Here is a 21,428-nt window from a genome sequence, read left to right on the forward strand (position 1 = left end):
AAAAAACAATTACTGCTCTTTTTATTTATATCATTGCAGATTTACATGTATAAGAACTTCTAAAGATGTTTCAAAATCTCACCAGTTTAAGTTAAGATGTATATTGAGGGGCAGCTGTGGTAACGACTAAATTTTGCCCTGTATTTGACGTTAAAATTATAACACAGTTAAAATGTTGACAGTTTGTATCTCTTAATACGATGCTTGTTTTAAAACCAGCACTAGTGTTATAGCTTACACGGAGGTCAAAAGAGGCTGCCAAAATAGGACATTTATCCAAAGAATGAGTGCACTTAAGTACGCCATTTGGAACCTTTTCGGCTACCCATTCTAAGCTTAACATTACAATATATCGCTAAATTAATCTATGATTAATGTGCAAGTATATGCTTTTGATATTTATTTCTAGAATTTTTTGTCAAACATATTTCTATAATTACAGAAAATGTAATTAAAAAGAACATGTAAAAGCCTCAAATTCCGGAAATTTGGACGGGACCACTTTCGAATATAAGGTATTCACAAATAGGCGGAGACATTTAAACCGCGTGGTTGTGGAATGTAAACATTAGCACATATGACTTTTTTCGCACTACAAATTGAATCGGAGAAGAGAGAAAGAGAGAGAGATCGTCTTGATTTTATGGTGCACAATTATTAAATGATTCTAATGTTAAGGGATGGGATAGATGTCTCGCTCGGCAGACCGTAATACAAAGGCGACATAAGCCTATACATGTACTTACTAATGACACTGTCAATACCAGAATTCTTTCAAAACACCCCTAATGAAAAGCATAATATTACATGTAAATAAGAGACACATTATCTTCAAACCCTATTAAAATTTGCGCAAAAATCTCCCATAGTTTGAAGTTGGAAGTACGAAAGATAATGTCACAACAGAGCCTTAAACACAATGAAATTTTCAATGAAAGCGTTAGCGTATCGAACAGCAGAAGGTCACGTGAGAAAGGTGATTATAATATTAATCGTTGTTGCTCAGTGACCGGTTAATTTACTAGCTATCTCGACCCTACTTTGGGGACATTTTTTTGAAAATTAGATATGAGCCGCAACTTGGCCAACATTGTCCTTTGGATATGTATAAGTTTAAGTTAAAATACATATTCTGTGCAAATAAGAAAAATGGCCAAGTTGCGGCTCGATGTAAACAAAGTCGTTGAAAACTGGTATGCATATGAATAACAATAGAAATGAGACAAAACTGTTAGACCCCCGTCTCAAAAGCTAGTTTCGCTCTGCATTATTTGATACTTTCATGTAATATAATATACCAAAACCTGCTCTTAAGATATTGTTTAATACCTATAAAACATAAATTTAATGAATTTTGGAATTTTATTTTGTGCAAAACATCGGGATCCAAATCTCATAGCTTAAGTGCACTCATTCTTTCCTGATTTCTTGTGAAATTTCGTCAATTTTTTTTATTACGCTTTTTTAGCTCGCTTGCCTATCTGAGATTTTGAAACATAAGATGCATCTGATACAAGTGCATGAAATATATCAATTTTGTTGATTGGCAAGCTTGAGTTCCACGTTTTCTGAAAAAAATGTGCTGTAATATCGATGAATAAAAATGGGAAAAAATTAGAAATTGGCTTATTCTATTAACCTCCTGTGACCTATGTGTATTAAATTACTCAGAACCAATTCTTATTTTATGGGAGATGTATCAACATGTTTCTATTGATAAATTGTTGCATTGTTCTAAAAGACACCCCAAACCAGGGACCAACAAGGGGTCTTAGCCTATCCTGTCCTTTACCATTAAGGATTGATTTTGCACACGGATCATATTCACTTTGAAACTAAAAGGAGAACATTTATACAGAAACTGTTTAAACTAATGTGTTGACTTCACTTTGCTAGGAGTATTCTTTAAGATGAGGGTAACCCCGACCTTTTTTCTTAAAACGTAACTTTTTATTATAGCCCCATCCTCTACCGTTCTGCTGCATCATAAATTAATCACGACAATGTTGTATTCTATTAGAAGAAAAAATAGTTACCTTCCCTCTTCAATGCATCTCTCTAGTTACGGATTCTTAGAGACGGCTTCAATTGTAATTTGGTATGTTTAGAAAATAATTTTGATAAGACTATTTTTAAACACTATAATCAATTTAAAATAATACGTTAAGTTTAATTATAAATATTGTATGCCCTTAGAAAAATATAATTGAATCAATTAAAGTAAAAAGAAATATTTACAAAATTGTTTTAAGTTATTTCGTAACGTTGGCTTTATGTGGATCATTCCTTTGGAAGGAATACACGTTTTAATCTATTAATTGCATTGTATCTAAAATATTTTCAATATATAGACACGATAATATAAAATATTATCAAATTCAAACAATTCTTAATTCAATACAAGATAGATAAATGCTTTTCAAATAGATTTACTTGCGTTTCTATATGAATCCAAAGGTAAAGATCGACAATATTATCAAAAAAGTAAAGTTTTGTAACCATATAATAAATATAAAGAAAATTATGTTTTTACGTTTGATGTATCATGTTATCTAAAGAATTATAGTTCAAATTTTGTATGAATTGCTTAAATCAATTTACAAATAACCCTCATTCCTTTTTAGCTGATAGGTCTACTCCTTCCTCAGAAAAGTTTGATGTGACGATGATGTACACGATGTTACGTAATCGTGATCCAAGTCTTCAAGCCCCGACTAAAGGTTGGGGAAGGACTCCGGATACATCCGATACAAGATTGACTGATGACGTAGAAAGGATCCGGATTTACAGAAATGAAATTGGACATGCAACGGAAGCAACAAGTAAATTAGAAAAGAAGGAACTAGAGAAGAAAGCACGAGATCTCATGCAGGTAAAATTATCATTTGAGATATCCCATTATAATCTGTGCTTTATTCTCGTTTCAAGGTTCTCATGCGACGGTTGTTCGTAAATTTTCATGTCAATCTTTGCTATACTCATTTCCTGAAATTTAAAATGAGCACATCATATGTAAATGCCTGTGTTTCATTCAATGTGATTTATAAGGTTCCTGCTATATAACATTTTAATCAGCCATTTTTTTATCCACTTAAAAACTTAACTTTTAATGAAAAAGACGTAACATCATGAGTTTCTTTCTCAAAAAGCTTTCACTACACATTTCACACTGTCTGACCCAAATACCCACCTATTAAAACGTGATTCTTTATCACTTGAAATTTACAATTTTTGCAGTAGCATAATTTTTTTATCAATAATGTATTATTTTTACCTCCTATATGTGATTGCTCAAGATCAGAAACTGTGAATATGTTTGTCAATGATGATTCTCACTTATCAATGAATACCTTAAAGATTTCTTACAGGCATGCAATTTCCTCAAACATTATTCTAGTTTGTTACATCTTCTCTATTATTCAAATGCTGCCTTTTACCTTTAGTCAGATGTTTTGTTTGCTTTTCTCACAATTCGGATTTTCGGTAGCATTCTTTGATAATATTGTTTTTATCGTTATTAAATCTTTTTTATTTAGTTTTGGTTGTTTTAATTTAGGTTCCGTTATTTACATTACATATGACAATTTTGACAGAAAAATAGCATTGATTCTTCAAATGATTTGATTTTATTGAATTTAACTATTTATGTACCTAGGCGATTCTGAGGTTGAGCAACGGAATGCTGAAACAAAAAATGATGAATGTGTTGGAAGGAAGAACATAGCAAAGTGAGTATCAAAAACAATAGTCAAAAATCAAAATGTTCTAATTCGATATTTTTTGGTATTACACAGGTCTATGAAAAGTTTATTTATGAGGGTTGTCCGAAAAGTTCGTGGACAAGAGAAATTTTCATTAAGCTGTGTCATTGATATTTCTTACTAGTTTATTTATAATCCTTTCCTAAATATAAATTACAAAATGTAAAATTATTTTCAATTTCAAATCTATAATTACAAACACTGCAAACTGGTGACCCGGAGCACCGCAAAAGTTTTTTTAAGATTGAATTTTCAATACATAAATTTCATATGTATTTTGTAAAATTCCACGGAAATTTATTTGCCTTTTACATAATAAAGTTGACAAAAGTTATAAGATCAAACCTGAAAAATTCAAATTTCGAAATGGTTGAGAATTCGAGTTTAGAATCCAGTAAGACATGGTCGGCATAGTTCGAAAAGGGTGGAGCAGAGAGCAGTTATAATGTTTGCGCAAACATCAGAAAAACATCATTAGAGATTTATAAATTCTGTAAATATTTGGAAAATAAAGGAAAAGAAGTCAGTTTTTAAGATAGTTAGTGTCATATATTTTCAGAGGGAGCGAAAGTTTACAAAATGATATGCGTAAAGACCATCAATCCGAGATAATAGTGCTGTAAAATTGAATTTAGTGACGTGACTTAGCTGGTGTTTCCGTACAGTAGCTTAGTCTTTTCTACGCAGACAGTTGTTTGATGATTTGCAGGATCCGAGACAGGAAGCTATAAATATTATTTTATGCACAAAACCTGATCAGTTTGTTAGAAATTTTGATAACTGGTTAAGCGACATAGGAAATTTATTAAGTTAGATTCTGAAAATGCATATTTTAAAAAAAAGCCTGAAATTAAAGAAAACAATAGTGTCATATATTTTATCATTATTTGTCAACAATTATCAATGTTGTCCACGAACCTTACTGACAACTATAGTTCATCGCAATAATTAGCTATTTTTTATGTCAAACTGAAAATAATACAAAATACAAGGCTTAAAAAAATGTTGTGAAGGCTTACTCGGTGCAATTTTGATAATTCAAGGTTCCATGGATGACAAAATCTTTGATGAAAGTCATCTTTCAAGGAAAACAAGACCTGATTTCCAAGGCTGCAGAAATGACGTCAAAAAAGGAACTCCAATCTATTTTTATATCAACTAATACCAATTTTGGAGGACTTTGTGTACAATCAAAGTGATCTTTAACAATATAATATTATTAATTTTGTTGATTATCAATCATCATATAGGAAAACAAGGCAATTTAAATTTACGATGTACATGCTTTTAAAAAATGATGTCATTGAAATTGAACTTTTTTCTCAAATGATGTCAATTGGAAATAGAAGTTGAACATTTAAAAACATTATGATGTGTAAATATATTAAGGCCTAAAAGATTCAAGTAAGTTGAGCTAATACAATGTAAATATACCTTTTAAATTTGCCTATTTCTGATTAAAAGCATTCTAGCAACAAACTCAAATTATATATGTATATAGTCACAAACATGCTAGAAATGTCAATTTAGTGTATACGGTATTGTTCAAATATATATATTATGAAGAAAAAGTGCCACAATTTCAGTTTTCACACTGTAGTAATTTAGCTTTATTAAAGATTTTTCAGGTCTTTTTTCGACATATTTTGTGTTACATGTATTTGAAATTTAATCCAGGCCCATACATCAGATGAATAGCTTTTTTGCTTAAAATATCTGCTTATAAATTCATTAAAATGTGCTAATTTGCTTTGTAGGTCACCTGAGTAATGACCTATTGCTATCCATTTTCGTCCGTCGTTGTGCGTTGTGCGTTAATATTTGCACATTTTCAGCTTTTTCTGCAACCACTTAACCATTTTCAACCAAATTTGGTATAAAGCATCTATGAGTAAAGGGGAACAACACTTGTGAATTTCATGTTCATTGTCCCCCTGGGGTCTGAGGGGTGGGGCCAAAACCAGTAAAATTAATGCAATATTTAAAAATCTTCTTCTTTACTCCTGAACATCAAGTAGTCAAACTGTTTGCATGATTGTAATCAACATTGAGTCCTCTACCAAAATTATGAAATTCATGGCCCTTGGGTCACGGGTTCTAGTGTTAGGACGGGGCTTTATTGTTTATGTAGTAAAAATACATTAATTCTTTGAAAACCTTTTTCTCTACTCTTGGAATATAATAAACTACTGTGAAATCACTAATTTTCGTGGGGGTTAATCTTTCGTTGTTTTCGGGGTATGAAGAGACTCACGAATTTATGACCACCACGAAATGTAAATTTTCATATGCACAACTTCTAAAAACTACTTCACCCACGAAATCGAACCCAACGAACTAACTTTTTTTTCTCAAACCACGAAAGTTTGACCCCACGAAAAGATGTGATCTTACAGTTACTAAGTACTTATTTATGATAAGCAAGAGTGCCTCTACCACAATTGTAAATTTTATGACCCCAGGGTCTTGGGTTCTAGTTTTAGGGCGAGACTCTATTGATTATATGGTGAAAATGCATGAATTCTTTGAAAATCTTCTTCTCTGCTTCTGGGTATCAAATAAACAAACTATGTACATAGTTATAATAAGCAAGTATGCCTCTACCAGAATTGTGAATTTATTGGCCCCAGGGTCAGGATTCTAATGTTAGGGCAGGGCTCTATTGATTATATAGTGAAAATACATTAATTCTTAAAACATTTTCTCTGCTCTTGGGCATTAAATAAACTAAGTACATATTAGTGATGAGCAAGAGTGCCTCTACTAGAATTGTGAATTTTAGGGCCCCAGGGTCAAGGTTTCAAGTTTAAGGGCAGGGCTCTTCTGATTATTTAGTGAAAATGCATTAATTCTTTAAAGATCTTCTTCTTTGCTTCTGGGTACTAAATTAACTAACTATGAAAATAGTTATGATAAGCAAGAGTGCTTCTACTAAAATTGTGAATTTTATGTCCCCAGGGCCAGGGGTTCTCGTGTTATGGTGGGACTCTATTGATTATATGGCGAAAAAACATTAATTCTTTGAAAATTTTCTTCTCTGCTTCTGGGTATTAAGCAGATGAACTAACTATATAGTTATGATGAGCAAGGACCTTAATCTTCCAGAATTGTGAATTCCAATTCCAAAGCCCCAGGGTCAGCAAGGGTGCTTTTTCAAAAATTGTGCAATGTGTAGACCTAGGGTCAGGGGTTTATGTGTGGAAGGTGACTACTGATTATTGCTGAATATTACAGATTAGGTTGAAATGAAGTTTTTGTTCCCCTACCCTGCCTATTGGTATTAAGTAACCAAACAAAGCAATTGCTAAGTGTATAGTTATGATGATTAATATAATGGTGCCTCTTTCAAAATTGTGAATGCCATAGCACCAGGCTTAAAAAATAAAGCAAATTCAATTACTGAAAAGTTGTTGCATGATATCCAGGTGACCTATAAGGCCCATGGGCCTCTTGTTAATTTTTTTATCATGAAAATAGAAACGGAGGAATAATTATGTTATTACATAATATGCTATTCCATAAAAAAATATTTTATAAAACTGTCAATAGAAAGTATAATATAGGTTTTGAAATTCATCGAGTCAGTAGTTGTACCAATGCCATTTCCTTCTCTTGTGGAAATCTCATCTAGAACAACTGTTTTATAGATATTTGTTTAGTTACATTGCTCAGAGAGGGATTAAATAGACTTTGCCTGCTGCCCAATCCAATTCACATTTATTTGTGAATAAATAGATATAAACATTTAGAAATGCCTCCTGAAACACAACTATTTGAAAGTCAGAGTTTCTAGATTGATTGATCGATTGATTGTATATTGTTTAACGTCCCTCTTGAGAATTTTTCACTCATATGAAGACGTCAGAGATAGAGATACAATTACATCGTACTCGAATGTTGCTAAACGTAAGCAACTGCAACATCTGTCACAAGAAGACAACTTTAAAGACAATTTGAACAATTATTTTAAGTCATGTTAGACAAGAGGAGAAGTCAGCTAGGAGGATAAATTGAAAAAAAATATTTTTGCTTTCTTATCAGCTTAGAACTGAAACTGAAAACTATCATGGAAAAAATTAATGAAATACTTTACCAAGAATTTAAACTCATGGAGTTAGGAAACTTTACAGCCTTGGGTTGGCAAAAAACGGGAAATACTCCTATTTCTCACGACGGTTTGAAGTACTGCTTATTCCCAGGAATTCTATAGGTATTTCCCGGGAAATACTGGGAGGCAAGACATGCTACATATTTATATATTTAATCATCTTGCTTGGCTAAAAACATAAAATACTGTAAACCAACTATTATTCGCGTCTTCTTTTTTTCGCGATTCGTTCGTTTGAAATCAAACCGCGAAGACTAATTTTGGCGACCGAGGAAAAAATTCCCTACAAATACTACGCAAAATTATTGATTCGCGGCGATTAATATTCGCGAGTTTAAGGCAGTCACAAAACTCGCTAATATTTCTCGCACGCGAATAAAAGTTGGTTTACAGTACACATTAATGTCTTAGATAAGATAATAACGTTGCACATGTATCACTGTTCTTGCTTAAACAAAATTGATTTTCTAATGTTTCATTTTAAATAATCATAAAATGGTTTACACGTTTATCGGTCCATATAGGTATTCATTTTACGTTGATTTATGGTATGAAGAAGTATCTAAAGAAGTGTAGAATATAGTGTAAATACCAAACCTAAGAAGAAGTCTTTCAGTTCTACTCAAGGTTATTATATCTCTCAAACTGGAATACAAAACTGTCCAGAGTAAATTTGTTAAAACGTCGTAACTGATTGTAATGCATGTATCTGCGGTGTTTATAGAGGAATTTAATTAATCTTATGTTTCTTTGTTCATTTTATTTTTGAATTTGTATTAGATTAAATGAATGAAAAGAAATAAATTCTTCAATTCCAAGTGTTTCCCAGTTTTGATACATTTTACAGTATTTACCGGGACTGGAATTTACCGTTATTTACCACTAGTAATTCCCACCATCCGTAAATTTCCCGGCCAACCCTGACAGAGCCAGTTGACAGTTAAAGCAGCAAATTGAAGAAATATTCCAAAATATTCCTCGGTTACTGTAGATTTTTTTTAAAAAGGCACGAAATCTGTTATTGTGAAGGTTTACGATTCACCGGGTGTGTTCAATTGAGTATTGCTCACCACAACTGCACGGACTGACAGTATACTGCGTGTGTGTTTTACTTTCGACATTTTTATTCTGAATTTTCTGGATTATAGTTTTAATGTTTGATATTAAAAATCACATGATGCCGTGGTAATTGTACATATTTTGCATTATAGGTTTAGTTAATAATGAATTTCAATATGGCACACATCTAGACTACACTTAGGTACATAATTCTGTTTATCGGTTTTTGCTTTCAATGAATGATGTTGCCTTGGTTTCTAAAAATAGAAATTTCTGTGAAATACGTAAAAAATGTTTTTCCTCATCCAATTTTTGTCTGATTTCAATTAAACTTGGCACACAAGTAGTCAACACTTAGATACATGATTCTTTAAAATATAGGTTTTTGGTTTCCTTGGTTACAAAATATAAAAATTATCTGTGAAATACTGTAAAAATACTTTTCCTCGTACAATGTTGGTCTGATTTCAATATAATTTGGCACACAAGTACACTACACCAAGATACATGACTGCCGTCACGAGAAAAGGGCCCTTAAGGTCAAATTTTCACAAATTGACTTTTTGGTAAATTTTAATAGTCTGACATTTTCTGAGTTCAAATATATAAAGGTTTTAAAGATGTCACGTTTTTTACGGATTATACAAGCATTTTAATAAGGCGCCTCTATACGGCCGTCGTTAAGTAACGTTGCACACTGAAGAAGAAAAATAACGTTGCGTAGCATCGAATTTCCTTTCTAGCATTCACTTTAATGACAATTGTTTCCATTTGCAAAAATCAGCAACAAGACTTTATTACTATTTTCAATTAATTCTATACATTCCATGTGGATCTATAGAGTGTGAGTCGATTGTAAAACAAAAAAAGGGGGGGGTGTTCACCCCCAACCCTGGACACACATGAAATAGTATTTTCTCGGGTATTAGTTAGTTTTTTGTTGTTGTTGTTGTAAAAAGATATTCTATTCGATTTTTAAAAAATCGAGTGGACCATCCCACACACACAACTTTGGAAAAATTCCTGGAATCGTGCATGCACTAAAGCAAATATATTTCTTTCCTGTAAAAAAAAAATCCCTTTATTCATTCAGTTTTAATTGTTCTGCCTTTATGATCATATAGTACAGAAAACAAAACAGAGTTAAACAATAATGATCAGAACCTTTAATGAACATTTTATTCCGTAAATGATATTGATTCTTTTTGAAACTTCTTATTTTAAGCATTTTAATCTACATGCGTCTGTAACAAGAGCACTTATAATTAGTTTTGCCCATACAATAATTTCTTCATCGTTATTCCTCATCAGGAGCCGGACAGGTAAGATCCTTTGCGTGGTCTTTTACGAAAGGTCTGATGTGCTTAAATAGATACAATTTTCTCTCAGCAGAAAGCCCACCTGTAAGAGAAAAAAATGCACTGATCAATATTCCTTTTGTAAAATACAAGTGTAAGGATCTAAAGAAAGTTCTAATTTTAATACCTTTTACAAAAGTCATTGGTAGATTCGTGGCAGAAAAACTAGCATCCTGGTCCCGAAGAAGCTTGATTGGTTTCTCAACATCTGTTGACTTTTCCTTCACAAAAACAATTCCTGGTTGCATTGCACTGAATCTAAAATGATGGAATTGTCGAATCCCTGGAATTGCTGAAAAGTTTGCAGATAAAAATGACTTCCAGTCATACCATTGGACGTCATTGTCTACCACTATGGCCTGGTTTCCCACGGCAGATTTAGTAACAGTTCTGTTTAAATCTTCGAGCGAGTCATTGTCAGTCCTATAATAAAACCTGTATCTATTAGTAGATTTTATCCAAACAAACATTTCTTATCTGTGTCTGTGTAAGAAATCGTGTCTGTGTAAGAATTCATATTAAAAGAAAAATAAACACTTATAATTAATACTGTATGAATAAATTTTACTGACCTACGATACAATTTCTTAATGTACGCAAATCCCGCGTCTACTAGGCACTTTGTATGCCCAGGTATTTGCATTGAAAGGGTTATTTCTCTATGAAGCCCAGTAAGAATTCTCCATGCAAGATAACCCAACATGTAACGATTCTTGTTCTGTCCTACAATATTAAGATCATTGTTAAACGTAAATAACATTTTTATAAAATGACCGTTATCGAAATTGATGTTGCAGACGTAAAGAATAAGTGAAAGTGAAAAGCGCTTTAAACTTAAGAAGAATTGATCACCTGCACAGTTATCACAGTGTATTTTACAGGACATCTCTCCACATCCGTAATGTTGCAATGCATGGTGCAAGAGAGTAATCACTGTGTCAGGACCGTGTGCCTTTGTACCATCCACTCCAATAGTCTGGTCCTCGTCAAAAAGATAGTTAATACTGCTCTTTGCTCCCTTCCATACACACCCCAAAGAGCTGGACCTTTCTAGGGGAGGTAAAATAAAGCGGGCCCTCTTGTCTGGCATGGTGTGGAATCGTGAGCTGCTGGGCAAAGTCGAAGGTATAGTGCACGTTGTACAAAGGAGTTGACGATGACTGACAACCTACTGGGCGATGTCCATATTCTTCCAATTCACTCCGTGCAGCCTGAACACTTTCTCTGTATATAACGTGTTCACCTGCTCGTAATGTGGAAAATACTTTTGATTTAATTATTGTTAAATCCTCTTTTCATTTGAAAAAAAATACTGATTTATAACATAATTTTCAAAAGTATAAACAAGATTATGAAATAAAATAAAGAAATATATATGAATTCTACCTTGCGAAACTTCAATATGGTATTTAAATGCTTCTAAGGCCATCAGTTTATCTTCTTCTGTGACAGCAGCTGTCACCTGACACCTTAGCTTCTCACATTTGGAACATACGTCTGATCTTGGTGAAGCTATTTTTATATGTGACATGCAGGTAAGCCAGATCCCCTTGAAGGTGGACAGTTCTACCGCTCTTACCTGACTTTCTTCACAAGCTGCCTTATAATTAAAATGGATGTCTGCTTTCGTTGAAGAAGCTGGAAGTAAAATAGGTGTCTCCGTAGCATCATTAGCATGCGGTATAGCAGGCAATGGTATGCCATTTTCCTCGCCAAATCTCAAAATAAAATTAACTACCCTCTTAATATCTTCGAATTTCAAAGCATGCTTAGGTTTTTTGCCTTTGTTGCCATGTAGCCTTGGAACAGGACCATTTTTCTTTAAATGCTGAACAATGTTTTTCAATCGCTTTTCCCCAATGCCGTGTATAAACAAAAATGCTTCCTTGCATATTTCACGATCGTCATAATTGTATTCGAATCTTTGCCTCTTTTTTTCCCCTCAAGTCATCGCCGATACTTTTACTTTTTAGCTTCCCCATTATATACATTTCTTGTTCATCTTTGGTAAGTTCTCTCATTGTATAAATGTGGTTGATGATGTCCTCAAATTGAAACTTTTCATAACACCTTGATTGGCAGCCGCAACCGGTTTTAATCTTTTCTTTCATCAAAAAGTCTTCCTCAAAAACTGTGTCTGTATCATTGTCTTCAGAGAGATCGTAATTCCTTGAAAGTCTATTAATTGTTTCTTCTTCTGTTTCATTTATATTTTCAAGTACCACATCGTTTTCGGTGTCATTATCTTCTAAATTTTGTAAAACTCTTGGAAAATATTCTGCATTAACTTGATCTAATTCCTAAACAAAAACACAAACACGGTAAAAGTTGGAAAATATTTTCTGAACTAAGTAAAATTAAGACGAAATAAATTTTTATCAGAAAAAATAATTCTTATGTATCAGTTTCTTTTATTTTATAAATTATTTACTTATAAGCTTTGAACGCGTACACAGTCCGGGATCATTAAATCACACCGTTCAATAGTTTTTTATTAGAGCGTTCGCAACACTATAGCTACGATAAACAATCTAAAAATAAATTACATAAACTTTCTGGAACCGAAGCGAATCACTATATATATTAATTTTTTAAATAGTTTCCAGAGTTATAAAGATTTTGATTTCATATCAAGTTTTTGTTTACGTACTATATACTTATGAAAAATATTAATGGTACATTTCCATAATCTTCACCGTAATCTCACACATTTTCACAGCGCAGTCCATGCCATGTACGCGTACTTAAAAAAATCCTTGTAACATAAGTTATTTACATTTAAGTGTAAAGCAAGTGTTTGTGTAAGAGGAAATAAAAGGGAAATGATTTAGGCAATATTTACATTTTTTAAAGAAAAGAATGTACTACTGAAAAAAGATATGCAGTCATCTCTCTCTCTCTCTCTCTCTTTCTCTCTCAGACATCGAATACAAAATAGCACTCGGTCATAGTTAAAACGTATAAAATAGCATTGGGAAACTTGTATCTTTCTCTATAAGATACAAGATATTTTATTTACCAATCAAGGGCCCCAAGGGGCATTTCAAAATACATAAATATGTTATCATTATGCATCAATGTATTACATGCCTATCTTAGAGTTGACATCGCGACTCGTGTGTGTTGAAGAATGTCGCGATACGTCTATATGATATAAATAATTCTAATAAAGAAAATACATTCTCTACATAATTATATTGTTATCAATAATATATTCTAAGTCAATTTATACATACTAGAAATTCGGAAAAAATCTTTCTATTACCTGGAAATCCATATCTTTTTCATTCTCATTGATCATCAAAACATCAAACGCAGCCGACAAAAATCACTTCCGTGTTTACAATACCGCGACTTTGACGTCGTTTTCTGAGCATTGTGACGTCGTACGATAAGGGCCCTTTTCTCATGACAGCAGTCACATAATTCTGTTTATCGTTTATTGAGCTAGGTGAATGATGTTTCCGTGATTAATAAATCTAGACATTTCTGTAAAATACTCCAAAATGCTTCTCCAAATACAGTTTTAATCTGATTATAATATAACATGGCATTCAAGTATACTCCACTGAGATATATTAGTGTTTTTATTAATTTTTATGCCCTCGTAAACGAACTTTCTTGGGTATATAGTTTTTGTCGTGTCCGTCTGTCTGTCTAGCTGTCTCTCTGTCCGCAAAAACTTTAACCTAGCCCATAACTTTTGAATTAGTGGAGCTATGACTTTCATATTTCACGTGTGTATTTCTTGAGATATGACCTTTGTTTGGGTACCACCAAATTTGACATTTTGACCTTGGCCTTAGAGTTTGACCCACTTTAACACAAAAATCCAAACTTTTACTTTGTTCATATCTTTTGAACAGTAGATTTCAGGACATCTATTCTTCACACATGTCTTATTTGTTGAAATACATTTCATTGGATACCACGACCTTTTACATTTTGACCTTGGTGGTTTCCTTACTAATGAAAATACTAAACTTGGCCATTACTTTTCAAAGCAAAGGTGATAGTGCTTTCATACTTCACGTATGTAATTCTTGTAAGAAGACCAAAAACCTTGATCTTTTAACTTTAGCCTTGGATAATTCCGTATTTATATATATATATATATAAAATTAACCTTAGCAATAAGCTTTGAATTGTAAGGATTATTTAACTTTTGAACGCTAATTGATAGGGTTTTCTTTCTTCGAATATTTAATCCTTGTGAGAAGATATTTCATTGAATACCAATAACTTTGACCCTTTGACCTTGTTTGACCAACTTTAAAAAAAAAACCTTGACCATAAATTTTAAAGGGTTTGGGTTAGTGCTTTCATATTTTACATAATTAATTCTTGTATCAAGACCTTTTATTTAAAAGTAAGACTTTTACCCTTTGACTTTGACCTTAAAATTTGACTTACTTTTTAAAAGTTTAAACCTTAGCAATAATTTCTGAAAGGTTATTTAGGACTAGGGTTTTCATACTTTAAATATGTATTCTTCGTGGCAAGATCTTTCAATGGATACCAATTACTTTGATCTTCTGACCTTCTGACCTTGAAGAATTTATTACTTATGACAAAATTTTAACCTTCGCCAAAATATTTAAGGGCTGGTGCACTCATACTTTACATATGTAATCTTTGTGACAAGACCTTTCATTTTAAAGCAAGACCTTTGACCTGGAACTTAGAGTTTGACTTTCTTTTTAAAATTTTTAACCTTGGCCATAACTTTTGAAAAGTTAGGGCTAGGGCTTCTATACTTCACATATGTAATTTTTGGCAAGACCTTTCATTGGATACCAATTACCTTTATCTTTTGACTTTGACTTTGGAGATTTCCATACTATGGAAAAACTTAAACCTACTTTTATATTTCAGAATTGTATTTTTAGAGAGTTTGCATTTCAGAAAAGTTTGATCTTCGCTATGTTGCCATACGGGAGCATCAGTGTTTTACAAACACATCTTGTTTTTCATTTATTTTGATGAATGATGTGGCCATGGTAACTAAAATAAAAAATACTGTAAAATTTTACTAGAAACTACTCCTACAGATGTAGTCTCTTTGAATATATTACCAGAAAAAGAGACTTAATCTGGGATCATCATTCTATCTATTGCTGTTGTAAACTTTTCAGTCCCAACTGCACATTTCTCTTCCTATGTACAAACGAGTAAAGCTTCAGTCCCGACGAGGAGTTCTGGTTTAACATATTAAGACAATAGTAAGTCGTACAAATGTATACTCGTAATAAGTTTTATTTCAGATACATTCAACTGTTTTTTTTATATATGCACACTGTGGCGTATATTCCTTTCTACTAATGTATAGACAAGCGTGAATTCACAGATTTAACCTTAGGTGTTAAGTGTGGGTAGACCAGAAGATTCCCCTCGATAGGTATGGGTATAAGTAGAAGCATTTTGCAAAATCAGACATCTAAAATTTTAATTTGACATGTGCAAATGATGTATTTACAATTTATATCGTTATGTAAAGAGCACTTAACAAAACGGTGAACTCGCAATTCATCCTTTTATTCAATTTCTGCTTAGAAAATATGTAAACTTCCTTTCTAAATAATCAAAATTCTATCAAAACGTTTAATTTCCAACTAACAAAATATAAATCAAGTTATTAATTTCGTATCCTGCACATATAATGGACTTCTGTTGCTTTTGATCAAATTTACTCAGACTTAATATTAATAACCTTAAACTTTAACCGCCGTCTTGCGGTGTTCTTTGTGCGTTAACATTTGAGCATTTTCTTTGCAAACACTCAACTAAATTTCAACCAATTTTTTCATGAAGCATATATGGGTAAACAAGAGTTGCAAATTTCATGGTCACTGTCTTCCTGGGGCCTGACTGAGGGGTAGGGCAAAAACCACTAAAATGAAAATAATCTTTAAAAATATTCTTTTTTTCTCCAGGACATCAAGCAGTACATGTAAAACTGTTAATATTGAATTTAATCAGTATAGAGTCTTCTACAAAAAAATAAATATCAAGGTCCCAGGGTTGGGGGTTCTAGTGCTAGGTCGGGGTTATAGGATTATACAGTGAAATGTGTAATTTCTTTGAAAATTCTGCTCTTGGGTATTAAACGAATTAACCTTGTACATAGTTATGATGAGCAGTATATCTCTTTTAATATTGTTAACTTCATGGACCCTGGGTCGGGGGTTCTGGTGTTAGGGCGGAACTCTATTAGTTATGTGATGAAAATACCGGATACAATAAATCTTCGAAAATCGTTTCCTTTGCTCCTGGGTTAAATGCCAATGATCTCAGTGCACATACTCATGTGTCCTATAAGACCCATGGGCCTTTTGTTGGCATTTGCAACAAAAAAAATAATAGGTATGATTCATTATGAACTCTTTGACCCTTTATTCAAACAAATTTTTATTCTGGAGAAATGATGTGTAGGATACAACCTTTCTGTCTATATATGCTATATACGCCACTGGCGCCTTTTTCACATAAAGGTCTAGTCTTTGGAATAAACTTTTAATTCAGTTGACCAATTCAAGCAGACACCAATTATTCTTACCGAATGTGAGGAATGGGTAGAAATCATTTGGGTGAAGGGGTGGGTAGGGGGGTTAAGGATGGGGCTCAAGGAAAGCTGAAGTGGCGGGCGGTCTTCTTATACCCCATTCGCCGGGTATTCTGCATGCTTATCAACTCCTCTGTTAAAATGCCCTTAATTTTTGTAAAATTAAAACAACTTCTTGAAACTTTTATCATGGTCATTCCATGCAAGCATATAGACCTCAGTAACGTAGCAGAGCTTTCGTAACAGGGGGAGAGGCAACCTACCAAAAAATATCAACCAAAAAAAATCAAAAGAAAACAAAAGGAATTGAAATTGTACAAACTCTTATCTCCATTTTTGGGAGGGTGGGGGCTGCAACAAGAATTCGGGAGGGAGGCAACCGAACTTTTAATGCGCATTGTCTAAAATAATCCCTATTCCCTTCCACCTCTGAAGCTACATGTCTGGACCTAATTTTTATAATCATCTGCTTCTATATAATACAAGACGTAGATTCATATACCGAAAAGCATATTCATCGATTTTGTATTAACTTTGATCACCAGAAATAGACCTTTATTTATACACTGAACCAAACTTTTAATTGTTTGTTTTACTAACTGAAAGCTTAGTTTGAGGAACTCGCTGCAAGATATGGATGGTTGGATTTTCCATTATCAGACTAGCTGAAGATTACTGCACACGTTCAACAATTGGCCAAGACTTGTCTCTTGAGCACCTTAAGATACATGTAATCTGGTTAGGATCTGGGGGACTAAAATGGGAGCAACTTGATCAAAACATTGCTAGTTTGTTAAATCGCCAGAATGAAATCATGTCCCAAGTACTAATAGTTGACTGTGGTGGAAAAAGTATTGGCGTTCAGTCCCAATACAAAAAATACAAATATCCATGAAGCCTTATTAGTCTCCCTTCATAAAAATTACAAAACACTCTTCTTGTATGATCAAATATACTTCCTCACTAATACTGTCGTTACAGGATTTCAAGCGAAGCTGCAGAGAAATCTAGAAAAAGAATTAATTCTATTGGTTGCTTTGTCGTGCAAAAGTTAAATGGGGCCCTCATACGTCACCCGGATATTAGAATTGATAAGCTCTTGGAAATTCTATTTTTACAACTACAATTCAAACGGCATTGTCCAAGTTTCTGAATTCCAGTCACAAAGTTTTCCCCATCTTCCCCTAAAACACAGTATCTGTGCATGGCTCGTTAAGGACCCCGCTCACCATCCCATCTTTTGATAGTTGTTACAATTGCATTGAGTTGAACTGCATTACCCATTATCCTCTATAATAACCCTCCCTCAGTTCATGCTTGATGATTCATTGATATGTTGTATTGTATTGCTTTGCCAAATTAATCATTGTGGTTACCCTGCATATTGTTTTGAATTGCTTTGAGAATCACTGCGTTGCATAAGACACGATGTCTTGCTTGCAAAATTGTCCGGCACTTGTTGGCGGATGGATTGCTGTCTTGAAATTCACGTACAGCAATCCACTTGGCAGAATCTTCTGTTTTCCCTCCAGGGTTGTCAGCACCATATGGCTCTTCTTTTCTGCAAATGCCAGATTGAGAATCGGCGCTTATTCATTGACACTTGCAATTATACTTGATCATTGTCCATTATTTTAATACCATTATTTTATTAGGTAATGACCCCATCTTTAACAAAATAAAGCCACGACAGATACTGCCATTCTGATTTCTTATTCTTTCCTTATTTGAAAATATCAAACAATTCCGTCGTGCAGTTTTTAAATAAATACATTCATTAGATGGAACACTGAGATGTTTTGTTAAGTGCATAATTATAGATTTTTAGATGGAGAGCACAGGAACTTGACGTTGTCTTAAATCGGTGCAATTTTACCAATGAACATAAGGTTAAGAGCCGAAGCTCCGACATTGTTGTACAATTACTGTTTACTTCCGTTTAAGTTAAGGATTTGAATTAACATTTCTGATTTATATGTGAGCAAGAGAAGCAAACCTTATTGATATGTAGTATAAAAAATTTAATGTGTTGTTCATCATAAAATTCGGCAATTACAGAGACCGATGTGAATATTTTTAATTGGAATTTCCCTTTGCAGGCCTCCTGGATTTCATAAGACAAGCTTCCTCCTGGGCGAAAAAAAATGTTTTGAGGTAATATGATTAAGATTCATTTCTCTTCAAATTAATATGTGTGGTTAGATAGGGATTTTAACAATTAGTTTTTTATTGTTCTTGCGTGAAATCATGTAGAGAGACATCGATTCTGTTATAGGCTGATTTCTGTATTGATGAAAATATATAGCTTAAATGTGCATAATTCTTTAAAATGAGAGTTTGGCTGTACAAATATTATCTCAACATTTACAGTTTGTTGTTCCCCGCTTTAGTGAATTCGCTGTTTGTTTGTCTGTCTAGCTGTCCGTCTGTCCGCCCGTCACAGAAACTTAAACATTTGTCCCATCACACCTTTTGAATAAAAAGAAATAGATATTTTATGCTATACCTGTATGTTACCTGTGACAAGTACGATATAACTTTTGATCCCGTGACCTGGACCTTGAAGTTTGACCTACTTGAAAAAAAAACATTACATTGAAACATTTGCAATAACTTTTCAATGAGAAGAACCCCGTGGGGATCCGGGTTAGAATAGGTCCGCAGTACCTCCTTGCTTGTCGTAAAAGGCGACTAAATGGGGCGGTCCTTCGGATGAGACCGTATAAACCGAGGTTCCGTGTCACATCAGGTGTGGCACGATAAAGATCCCTCCCTGATCAAAGGCCCTAAGTGCCGAGCATAGGCCTAAATTTTCAGCCCTTCTCCGGCAATGGTGACGTCTCCATATCAGTGAAATATTCTGGAGAGGGACGTTAAACAGTATACAATCAATCAATCAATCAGTGAGAAGAAATATGCCTTTTCTTATTAAACATATGTATTACCTGTGATACGACCTTTCTGAATATATTATATGAATTTTGACCACGTGACGTTAATGTTCAAGTTTGACCTTTCTAAATACTTAATATTAATAATTTCGACATATTTTCTAACTGATATTAGCTTCGGTCTTTCAACATTAATATTTATTATAAAGCAGGAAAAAAATAGTTTGATTGTCCTCTTCCGAGCAACTGGCTCGAAATAGCCCGAGTCAAAAGTTTTCTTTTTCCTTGAGGAAACAAAAAAAATTTTTTTATGTGTTCTTGAGTAAATAGATTTTAAAAATTCAGCAGAGAAATTTATTTTGAAAAATAAAAAAAAAAGCCATTTAAAAATAAAGTTAATAACAAGTATGAGTAAATAACTTCAATATCGTGAGACAGCAAAGACATGTCAAGAGTAAGATATTGCTGCTACTTGCTAAAATGCTTTCTAAACATCAAATGAAATCAAAAAACCTTCAACTACAAATGTTAAAGAAGGCCGAAAAATAATAAAACACTTATATGGAAATAGATTGGTTATTAATAATTTGTCATTTATAAACCCTCATATACAGGTGACACATAATCCCTTTCAAATCCTAAAAATTAAAACAGTATCTTTTTCTGAAGTGCCTTGTTAACTATTCTCAAGTGTAGTTTTACATAATTCAAAAGTGTCATAATCACAAAGTCTCGTTTTAATTTGTGCTGGACCTGATCACAAGGGCCTGCTCTCGGTGTGTTAAAATTACTATTTAAAAAATCATAAGCTGTAAACCGACTATTATATGTGTCATCTTTTATTCGCGATTCGTCAGTTTGGAATCAATTTGCGACCATTTATTTTCACGAATAAGGAAACATTTTCTACAAAACAAAGCAAAATAGATAATTCGTGGTGATTAATATTAGCGACTAAAAGAAGATCACAGAACTCGAGAATATTTCTCGCACGCGAGTATTCTGTTGGTTATGTTAATAATATTAGTTTTTTAAATTATTTATTTAATAAAAAATGTTTTATTACTATATATAGGCTAGAATTTCGTAATTTCCCTTTTGGTACCTCTCTTTTCATCTGTTATTTTAAGACAGCCTCGCTTTCAGTTCACTCTCAGCGTCATTAGTCATTGCTTTGTGTTCTCAGATTACACTATTGTGGCAACGCATTTTAAAAAATTACGCACTTTGAATTTTTTTAAAGTGCGTAAAAAATTGAGACAAAATCAACGCACTTTGAAAAAACATTTAAAAGTGCATTAAATTTCGGACACACTCGGCGCACTTTGAATTTTTTTTTTTCAATGTGCGTTATGAATTTACTTATTACTTATTTACTTATTATCCACTCTAAAAAAAGCGGTATCAAACAAAAATTCTAAACTTAGAATTTAGTAATTGAGAGAATCACTTTGTAATAATTTTATCTTTCGAAAACATTTTTAATTTACATGTATTCATTTAACCTCATTGAAAACAAGGAGAAGAAGAGTAGAAGGTGTATTAGCCCAACTCTTTTTTCTTATAAATTGTACAAAGCCGTTGGTAGCAAATTGAAAGTGACCCCCCCCCCTTCACCCTCCCCAAGGTTAGCCCAATTTTCAATACGATAATATTTATATCTTTGCAAAATATTTGTGTGTCTATCCC

General features: G+C 33.1%; 1 long non-coding RNA gene and 1 pseudogene across 1 annotated transcript; one reads left to right on the top strand and one right to left on the bottom strand.

Moving 5' to 3' along the window:
- The first annotated feature begins 2,623 nt into the window (after positions 1-2,623).
- On the top strand, positions 2,624-5,782 carry LOC134265956 (uncharacterized). The gene is made up of 3 exons (XR_009991871.1): positions 2,624-2,872; positions 3,656-3,732; positions 4,805-5,782. It is a non-coding gene; the product is annotated as an uncharacterized LOC134265956 (long non-coding RNA).
- A 4,443-nt stretch (positions 5,783-10,225) lies between these two features.
- Positions 10,226-11,817, bottom strand: LOC134265960 (uncharacterized; annotated as a pseudogene).
- Between the last annotated feature and the right edge of the window lie 9,611 nt (positions 11,818-21,428).

The sequence above is a fragment of the Saccostrea cucullata genome, unplaced genomic scaffold (assembly GCF_032062105.1).
Source record: "Saccostrea cucullata isolate Sc308-1 unplaced genomic scaffold, CSIRO_AGI_Scuc_v1 ctg1694, whole genome shotgun sequence".
NCBI classification, from domain to species: domain Eukaryota; kingdom Metazoa; phylum Mollusca; class Bivalvia; order Ostreida; family Ostreidae; genus Saccostrea; species Saccostrea cuccullata.